Source organism: Elephantulus edwardii, unplaced genomic scaffold (genome assembly GCF_000299155.1).
Source record: "Elephantulus edwardii isolate Elephantulus edwardi_28Jun2011 unplaced genomic scaffold, EleEdw1.0 scaffold00152, whole genome shotgun sequence".
Classification (NCBI taxonomy): domain Eukaryota; kingdom Metazoa; phylum Chordata; class Mammalia; order Macroscelidea; family Macroscelididae; genus Elephantulus; species Elephantulus edwardii.
The window spans coordinates 1847817-1858917 of record NW_006399902.1 but is presented as its reverse complement, the minus strand read 5'-3'; positions in this window follow the sequence as shown (position 1 = coordinate 1858917).

Sequence of the window (11101 nt, the reverse complement as noted above, 5' to 3'; positions counted from 1 at the left end):
ATTTGAAATCAGGGAGTGAGATACCTCCTACCGTTCTTCTATTCTTAAGGAGTGCTTTGCTAATTCGGGGCTTTTTTCCATTCCATAGGAAATTGGAGATTGCCTTTTCCATCTCGTTGAAGAATAGGAATTGACATCTTTGAGCTGTGGTGTTGGAAAGAACACTGGACATCCCATGGACAGCCAAGAGAAAGAACAGATATGTCTTGGAGAGAGTGCAGCTGGAGTACTCTTTGGATGCAAGAATGATGAATCTTCGCCTCACATACATTGGACATGTTGCTAGGAGGGGCTATTCCTTGGAGAGGGACATGATGCTGGGAAGGGTAGAGGGTCAACAAAGGAGAAGAAGATCCTCAACCAGGTAGATTGACACGGTGACTGCTGCAATGGACTCTTGTGCGTCAGCAAGTGTGAGGATGGCACAGGACAGAACTAGGTTTAGAGCTTTTGTTCACAGGGTCACTATGAGTCGTACTTGACTCGTGGCACCTAACAACAACAACAACATACATCTCCCATCTCCTGACTGCTGATGTCAAGGATCATTTATTCTGTTGTACATAGGATCAAATCAACTTTACAGCACCTAATTACAACAGTTGCATGAACTTGGGCAAGTTACCAAACTACTAAAAGAAAATGCCAAAACCAAAACACTATTCCATAGCTTTGTTGTGGGGATAAATGTGATAACATATGCAAAAAACTTAGAACTGATGTATGTAAGCTCTAGGTAAATGCTTATTCTTATGAAGTGTTAAACTTTCCTAAGGGCAGATGAGCTTTTTCTGAGTGGTACATTTTCCTCCTGGGACCAGTGCCTCCTTTTTTCCTTATTCATAGTGGAATGAGTCAGAATTGACTCAAAGGTAGTGGGTTCCCCTCCTTAACTTCCTCACCCTCAGACTGCCCACTTATACAAGTCCCACGCATTTCCTTTTAAACTTAACTGGGATGAGCTACTTTCTGTCACTTGAACCAGACAATCTTGATTCACAAAGGCCAGGCCAGCTTGTCCACTGACCACGTCCTCTACGCCTTCCAATTCTAATTCCTCCACCTCTGTCTCACCAGCTTGTTTCTGCCTTGTGACTTTGCCTTTGCTTTTGCTTTGCCTGAAATGCTTGGTCCTGTAACACTTCATTTCCCCAGAAACCACACACCCTTCAATGCAACTGTATCTGGCATCTGATTCAGGCCATGGTCTTTCTGATTACTAGCCATGCATCTGAGCCTGGTCAATGAATAAGGATGACAGAAAAAGATGCCTTTCAGCTTTGGTGTTGGAGAAGAGCACTGAACATTCCATGGATGGCCAAGAAAATGAATAGATATGTCTTGGAAAGGGTGCAACCAGAGTGCTCTTTGGAGGCAAGAATGATGAGGCTTCGCCTAACATACTTTGGACCTATTGCTAGGAGATGCTGTTCGTTGGAGAAAGATATGATGGAGGGTCGGTGAAGAAAAGGAAGATCCTTAACCAGGTGGATTAACAAGGTGACTGCTGCAATGGGCTCTTGTGAGTCAGGAAGTCTGAGGATGGCAAAGGGCAGGACTGGTTTCAAATCTTTTGTTCTTAGGGTCGCTATTAGTGGTCTATAACTCGATGGTACCTAGCAACAACATTGTGTGTAGCCCTCTGTGGGATGCCTGTAGGGCACAGCAGGGGAAAAACAGTGTGATCCCTGTACTGGGAAGTACACATTTGTTGAAGACATGGCTGGTAGCACAGACAAGTAGTTATCCAATCACAGCTGAAGCAAGTCCAGGAAGGATCAGATGACTTTGGCTAACCTCTTTCTTGTGAGGAGGAAATCAAAGGCAGTTGCCTCATTGGTTGACTTTTGATGAAGAATGTGGCATTCTCTGCCTGAGCTAGAACTCCAGGGAACAGTTGTCATTGTCTCCAACCCATCAATCACTTTTGGTCTGTGCATCCTTGCATAACGAGCTCATCCTCTTCATGATTCATTTCTTTGTGAAACTCAAATCTCACGAGGAAGAGGGACACGACTTGCATGAAGCACAAGACACTGGACCTGTATCTTGGGGAGCATTGACTTGTTAGTTACCATTAGTTTCAGCAAGGATGTAGAGCCCTAACATACCCTCATGAGTAGACATGAGATAATCACCTTTTAAGGATCTGAAGTCTCCTTTGGAAGTACTCTTCCCATCAGTATGTTGACTTTCTTACTTCAACCCATTTACAGCCATTTCAGGCTTGGGTACAGCTAGTCCACAGAGCAAGGGGAAGAGAAAGTTACCATGCCACTGATGGGGGTGACAGTTATGAACAGCTGATGTTCTGTACTCCAGCAACCCACCAATCCCAAACACTGAGAGGAGGCCCCAGGCAGATGGATTCGGAGCTCTATCCTTGGACTGCAGGGCACGTTCTGCCTCCTGCCACCTCATCTAGTGCAGACATCAAATCAATCTGACATTTAGATAAGGAGGCCTTCAGCGGACACTTTTCTGAAATGCAACAGTGATAAACTAGAAAAATGGACCAGCCCGTGCCAGGGAACCAAAGAAGTAATTACACAGCTCCCACCGTGACTAAGGATGCAGGCGGCAGAGGCACCTGCCCAATAATCCATCAGCCTCAGATTTACAGCCTCCCGAGAGCTGCCTGCACAGTTTCCATCCAGGCTGTGCAGGACACTTCTATGCAGATTGTGTCAAGTGTCAAAGAGTAATTGTTCTTCTTCTCTGCTATCTCTGAGCAGAGAGGCCTGCACAGGGAGCACAATTGAATACTGATTTTTTGGCAATGACCCAGGAGGAAACAGTTCATTCAAGTGAGCCAATTGTTTCTAAGGACCCAAACCTTGCCTCTACCAGGGTCTTAGTCACCCCTGCAAGTCACTTAGATGCTAGTTCCACATCAGGCAAACAAGAGAAACCCAGTTTCAGGACGATACGATTAAGACTTGGTCACATAGAAAGTTCTGCAAGTCTGATTCTTCATCTATATAATGGAATAACAGTAGTAGGATGAAGGGGAGCTTCTAGGGTTTACTTTTTTCTAATATTTGAGTCCTATAAGGAAATTCTGGTAGCCTAATGTCAAGAAGCTGTGCTGCAATCCTGAAGGCATGTGGTTCAAGGCCGCCAGTCACTCCACTGGGAGAAGGATGGTCAGTCTCCTCCTGTGCAATTAACTGCCTCTGAAAACCTGCCAGAGGGTCAGCTATGGGTCAGTTCCAACTCGACTGTACACCACCACCACCACCACATAACATAAACATGTATTGTCTTTTATGACAAATATGAAATAAATTCAGACTTGTAGTGACCCCATGTGACAGAGTTAGAATTGTCCCATAGGGTTTTCCTGGCTGTAATCTATACAGAAACAGATTACCACATCTTCCTCTTGCAGTCCTCTGGGTAGATTTGAACCAACAATCCTTTCTGTAGTTAATTGAATGCTTTACTGTTGCACTACCAAGCCTCCTTAATAGACATATACATAAAAAAAAACCAAAACAACAAACTACTGTGCAAATATGCCCCTTAACAAGTTGCAGTGAGGGTTAAATAGGGTAATGCTCACAATGTTCACAGCACAGGACCTGGGCATGCTGAATACAAGAAACGTGTAGCTGCATGACTCAGCCAAAATGACTACGGCCAGATGCTCTTAAGGTTGTGGTGGGTAAAAGATCTGAGTGGGATGTTGATTGTTGACTTGACAAGTGGCTAGATCTAACTGACCCGGCACTCTTCACTAAAATGAGAAGAACAGGTCATTTTCTCAACCTAATAAAAAGACTATAATAAGGATAAAAAGGAATAACTAATATGATTTAATTTCATTTTAACTTCTACTCACAATCAACATCCCTAGTAACAGAAGTCAAGAAATCAAAAGATGTGTTGTACTGGGCAGATCTGTTGTCAGTATAAGAGAGCAAGAACGTCTGTTTAAAGACTAAAGGTGTACCTGCTCCAGGCCATAGTATTTTTAAATTGCTTCATATGCTTGTATAAGTTGTACAGTGAATAAACTGGAGAATTGACATATTCACATTGTGCACAAATTTTTGAGTGCACTTTGGATTGAAAAAAGGACAAATAAATCTGTCTTGGAGGAAGTATAACAAGGATGCTCCTTAGAAATTAGGATCGTGAAACATCTCACATGTTTTGGACCTTTGGATGTATTGTCTGAAGGGGCTAGACCTTGAGAAGAACCGCAAACATTATTCAGAGAAAAGTAGAGAGGAAGACTTTCAATAAGGATTGACACAGTAACTGCAAGCATGGGTAGAGATCCATGAGGCTGGCACAGGTTAGTGCAAGGTTTCCATCTTGTTATACATAAGGTCGTGGTGAGTCTCAGTCCGCTCAAAGGCACCTAACAACAACAGTGGCTGCGTGAAAAGAGTGTTGGTAGCACATTGGTTAAGCCTTCAAGTTAGGGATTCAAACCTACCAGCTACATGGGCGAAAGATGAGGCATTCTGCTTCTGTAAAGGAATACACCCTAAGCCATCCTATGGGGCAACTTTACTCTGTTTTATAGGGCCACTATGGTTTGGAATCAACTTTGGAGCAACAGGTTTAATTTGTGAGTGGTTTTTCACTGAAGTAGACAGTTGAAGAGTAAATGTTGTTGTTGATAGGTGCCATGGAGTTGAGTATGACTCATAGCGACCCTAAGAACAAAAGATCTGAAACCAGTCCTTCCCTTTGCCATCCTCAGACTTCCTGACTCACAAGAGCCCATTGCAGCAGTCACCTTGTTAATCCACCTGGTTAAGGATCTTCCTTTTCTTCACCGACCCTCCATCATATCTTTCTCCAACGAACAGCATCTCCTAGCAATAGGTCCAAAGTATGTTAGGCGAAGCCTCATCATTCTTGCCTCCAAAGAGCACTCTGGTTGCACCCTTTCCAAGACATATCTATTCATTTTCTTGGCCATCCATGGAATGTTCAGTGCTCTTCTCCAACACCAAAGCTGAAAGGCATCTTTTTCTGTCATCCTTATTCATTGACCAGGCTCAGATGCATGGCTAGTAATCAGAAAGACCATGGCCTGAATCAGATGCACCCTCGTCTTCAAACTGACATCACTCCTCCTGAATAATTTGGAAAAGTCCCTAACTGCAGATATTCCCAGTGCAATGTGTCTCCTTATGTCTTGACTGCTTGTACCAAGGGTATTAATTGTGGATCCAAGCAAGATGAAGCTGCTGAAGGTTTCAGTCTCCTCTCTATCCATCATGACACTGCCTATTGGTTCAATGGTTAAGAATCTTTGTTTTCTTGATATTGAGATGCAATCCATACTGAAGGCTGCATTCCTTGATCTTCTGCAACAAGTGCTTCAAGTCCTCCTCACTTTCAGCAAACAAGGTTGTATCATCTGCATAACTCAGGTTATTGATGAGTCTTCCTCCAATCCTGATGCCACACTCCTCTTCATAGAGTTCATCTTCTTGGATAATTTGTTCAGCATATATATTGAACAGGTATGGACTGTGGGTCATATCAATTAAGTCCACAGAACCCAAGTTATGCTCTTGAATCAATTCCATCAGAATTTCATGATTATCTTAAGAATGTGTTTGAAGCATTGAAGACCATATGAGTTGTGGGATGATATCAAGTATATCAACCATGAAGAAAGCAAAAGGTCATTATAAAAACAGAAGAGAAAGAGAAAACTGAAATGGATGTCAGAAGAGACTCTAAAGATTGCACTGGAACATCAGAAAGCCAAATCTAAAGAAAAACATGTCGAAGTAAAAACTGAATAGATGGTTTCAAAGGGCAGATTGGGAGAACAAAGCAAAATGTGATAACCGAATGTGCACAGAGCTGGAATTGGAGAATAAAAAGGAAAGAACTCGCTCTGCACTTCTCAAACTGAAAAACAAATTTGGGCCTCGTGTTACAATGTTGTATGATACTATGAGCAATGTATTGAATGACCAAGAAAGCATTAAAAGAAGATGGAGGGAATTCACAGAGTCATTGTACCAAAAAGAATTGATTGATGCTGAAAAATTTCAGGAAATACCATATGAACAGGAGGAAATGGTAATGAAAAAGGAAGTGGAAGATACGTTGAAGACATTGGCAAAAAATAAAGCCCCATGAATCAATGGGATACCAATTTACTTGTTTCAAGTAATAGATGCAACGTTGGATGCACTCACCAGTCAATGCCAGAAAATTTGGAGGACAACTGTCTAGTCAAGGGATTGGAAGCAGTGTATATTTGTTCTTATTCCATAGACTAGTGGTCCAACTGAATGCAGAAATTATCGAACAATATCATTGATACCACATGCTAGCAAAATACTGCTAAAGATCATTCAAAAAATGGCTGGAACAGTACACAGATAGGGAACTGCAAGAAGTTCAAGTGGGATTTAGAAGAGGTTATGGCACCAGGGATATCATTTCTGATGTCAGAAAGATCCTGGCTGAAAGTAAGAAATACCAGAATAGTGTCTATTTGTGCTTTATTGACTTTACAAAGGTATTTGACTGTGTGGATCATGACAAGTTGTGGTTAACATTGAGATGAATGGGAATCCCAGAGCATTTGATTGTGCTCTTGAGAAACATTTACCTGGACCAGGAGGCTGTTGTGCAAAGAGAGCAAGGGAATACTGTATGGTTTGGAATTGGGAAGGGAATGCAGCAGGGATGTATTCAGTCTCCATACTTATTCATTCTGAAGAGTAAATACACTTGAAAAAACTAGGTTTTCTAGTATATATGGTATATGAATTATATCTCAATAAAACTGTTAAAAATTAAGAAGACTCTCTTTTCCTGTTTTGAGTCAGAGGGTTGGCCTCAATGACCTTTAAAATCAATTTCAAATCTCTGAAGTCTCTGCTTTTGAGTCATTGTGGGGCCGAGACCTTGATATCAATACCTCAGGAGGATGAGAGGCAACTGGAGCAACCCAATCAGTTCTTCACAGTCCAGTACATCTGCCCATTTAGTTATTCATGCAAGTATTCCTCCAGGGATCCAGGACTGTTTCTGCAGCCCTGAATAAACTAGCAAGCACAGACTAGTGGTTTAGATATTGAGCTCTGAACCAAACAGACGAGTTAAAATTCTAGTTCCGTCTGCTCCATGCTGTGTGACCTCAGGCTGTTCCTGTGCCTTTCAGAGCCACACTCTACTCATCTGTTAAACAAGGCATGGAAGAGTAAATAATCCTAAGAGATCAGAACCCACTTTGAAAGAGATAAATGTTACCAGGAAAGGAAAACGAGACTTTGCAAATGTGATTAAGAAAAGAGCGTTGACATGAGGAAATGATCCTGAGTCGTCTGGTAGTCCTTATAAAGGCAATGTGAGTCCTTATATGAGTGAGGCAGAGGGAGAAAGTACACACAGAGAAGACAATATGACCAAGTAGGATAATTGAAGTGATACAGTTGTGTTTCGAAGAATTTCAGCCACCAGAAACTGAAGAAGCAAGGAAGTTATTCTCAAACTTCCTCTTCCCCCAGCCCTCTAGAGTGAATGCACTCCTGCTGACAATCTGACTTCAGTTCAGCAAAACTAGACTTGGATCTCAGCCTCCAGGAATGAGAGAGGAGAAATTTCTCTTGCTTGAGGTTACCAAATATACAATTTTCCCTCATAGCCCACAGCAAAGCACAAGGGTAATTACAGTTACTTCCTCAAGGGTTAAGTGAGATAAAGCTTGCAAATGCCTAGCATCATGCCTGTTACACAGCAGACCCCCAGTAGCTGCTCACTGGTGTTAGTGTGGAGTTCCTGCTGGTACAAATGGTTAAGGTGCTCAGCAACTAAATGAAAGGTTGGAGGTTCAAGCCTACCCAGAAGTACCTTGGAAGAAAAGCCAGGTGACTGCCTTCAGAAAAATAATAATAAATAATAATAAAAATAATAACTAAAAAATCCATGCAGTGGAGTTCTACCCTGACACATGCTCTTGACACGAGGAGTCAGAATCAACTGTCAAGTTGCTGTTATTGTTGATGTGACCAGTTTTCCACTCCAGCCTCAACTTCTATCAGGCAGGCCCTCCATGGCTTGTCAGGAGAAACCCAAATGTTCTACAAACCAGTTACTGTTACAAATCAGACAATATAGAGTCCAGTGTCTCTATTCAGCTCTTATCTCTGCCTGGAGTATCTGATTGGCTTTTGTCCTTCTGTAAACACAGCCACCAGCTCAGGGCCTGATGCGCATGAAGCAAGTGATGAAGGTAACGTACTGACTTAGGCTCGAATGGCATCCTGCTCTATCTTGTCAGGGCTGATGTGGCTTCATTGGTCTCTGTGGCCCAGCCCTCGCAATCCAGGATGCCCAGGTCTCCTGTTCTGCCCATCCCAAGTCCCACCCTGAGCTCAAACTCAAGTCTAAACCATGTTGAGTTCAAAACAATTCTTGTGGTATAGACTATCCACCTAGATACTGGGTCACGCCCTCTGAATCTCACCTTCCTGGGCTCTGTCTCTCTAACAGGACAGGCCAGAATCCTAAAATTTCCTACAGAGACTCTGGCTGGGTGGCCTGATGATCAGGAGTCTAATTTAAGGAGAAAAGAGGGTTCGAGGGGAAAGGGAGGATCATGGATAAAATGCTTCCATTTTACCTTTCTTATCATAGGGTCACTGGGGCCTTTCAGATCCCCAGTCCTAGTACTGTCTCAAACAGAGCTATTTTCAAGAAGGAACACAAATTAAAAAAATGAGATGATGGCCCCAAACTTGAACAAATTGAGAGAAAACCAAAACATAATAGCACAGATGTACTCCACACATATGGCTAATCGAGAAAAGAATAAATGAAGCAAAAGTCTCTGCCTCCTCGTCCTCAGTTCTCCCAGCTCCCATGACCTTCTGAGAAATGTCCTGAGAAATGGGGCAATGTCCTCTCAGTGACATCACATGTCTCTTGGGTTGAAGACACTCTTCAGCTTTACCTGGTCTACCTCTCTCTAGACTGCACTGCTACCACAACAGCCTCCATACCTTTCCACCCAGCCCTACAGGCCTTTAAAGTTTTTTTTTCTTTTATATTGATTATTTACAAAGTTCTAATACATTGTTTTTCACACAAGATCCTTCCCATTCCCTTCACCTCCCGATCAAATTGTGCAACCCTATGATAAACACCTAACCCGGCCCCTGCCCATCCTTATACTAATTCTACAATAATGGTTTTCTACACTATTTGTCCTTGTGGAACTGAATTCATTCACTCAGCATAATGCTCTCCAGTCCCTCCCAAGTTAGGTAATAATTTACAAAATCATTGCTCCCCTGCAGGACTTCTTAAGATCCTTGGATTGGCCAGGCTCTCTCTAATCTCAGGACCCATGTCCACTGTCAAGGGCATATTTCTGTCCCTGTCTCATCAATACCTACCCACTGCCCTCGAGCTGATTCTTACTCATGGTGACCCTGACATCAGATTTCCAAGGCTGCAAATTGTTAAAGCACTCTTCCTTGGAGCTTGGTGGATTTGTACCACTGACTTTTCAGTTAGTTCAATATGTAATGCATTACACCGCCAGAAGGTTAAAAAATAAACTGAATGACCCAGGAAGTGCCATGAACTACTGGGCCTGTGTGTGTTATCTGTGGGGGAGCTCTGGAAAGGCAAAACAAACTGATGCGTGCCTTGGGCATACCTAGGACTCTTCCACAAACACAATTTATTATAGTTTCAGCAAACTTCAACTCTCTCTTTTTCTCTTCACCCCCTTTCTCTCTCTTCCTCTCTCCCACCTTCTTCCTCTCTCTCTCCCCCTCTTGCCTTCTCTCCTTCTCTCACTCTTTCTTCCACCTTCTCCCTCCCTGCCTTCCCCCTCTCTCCCTTCTTCCCTTCCTCTCTTTCTCTTTCTCATTTCCTTCTAGTCAGAACTGACTCATAGCTGATCTTCCCTTATGTTTTCAGAAACTGTAGATTTAACTGAGGAGATTGGCCACCTTACTCCCTGGGAGCTGTCAGTGGATTCTAACCATCAGAGCATAGCCTTTGAGCTAGCATTACAGTTCCCTAAAAGACTATGCCACTCAGTGCTCCCTTGTCAGCATATAACTTGAAAAAAAGTATTAATAATTGAAGAAAAAATAAAAATCTTCACAACTGGAAGAAATATTCCTCATAAGCAGCCCTCTTTGAGGAATATTAAGTCCCCTGGCCATGTAAACACTTAAGTGCATTGAAACGAACTCAATAGGGTGGCAGTTTGAATTTACTTCAAGACACCTGGGAAGAAAGCCCGGCTGATCTATTCCTGAAAACTCACAGCTGACAATCGCCAACGCTGTGGAGCACACTTCTACCCTTCTACTGCGAAACCAGTGGCGTTTCTGCGAATTATAAACTACTCCACCACAATGGGTTTGTGGCACGTGCACAATGTTGGTGGCACAGGAGGCAAAGCTGTTTCCCACTTCTTCTCAATGATAATTCTGCTTACACTGGAACCTCTCTAGACACCACCGGGGTCTTCAGTCTGAGCTTCTGGTGTGGGTCCTACATGGCTGCCTTTGACAACAGCTTCTAGAGAAGTTCTTCTTAGAAGCCTCTGTCCTCTGCTGAGTGTTTCCCTTTGAGCCTAGACCTTACCTTACTCACTGTTGTTCCCCATAGTACCCCACATAGTGCCTGCTCATGCAGGAACTGAGAAACACACTGGTTGAATAGACAGAGATTTAAACAGAAATTGAACAGACTTTCAAGGGTTATATCAGAGAGGGAAAGCAAAGTACAAATCAAAATCCTTCTCTATGGGCCCCTGGAGAGTGCAGCACTTCAAGGACGGCTTCTGCAAATGCTTTTGTCAAGTGTGGAACCTCCTTCCTCTGTAAATAGCCCTTACACATGAAGCTGGAGCTATATGCACACACCTACATGCCCATATATACACAAAGGAGTGTGCACATATGCATATGTACAAGCATCTGCATATCAATTGTAAGACAATATACCTTACAAGCAAACAAATAATAGAAAATCATAGAACAGTACAGGTTAAAATAAAAATCCTCTCCATGATCAAGTCTAATGTCTCAATTGTCTTTTATTATTATCATTGTAGTTAGGCACCCTGGAGTCAGAACACTTATAG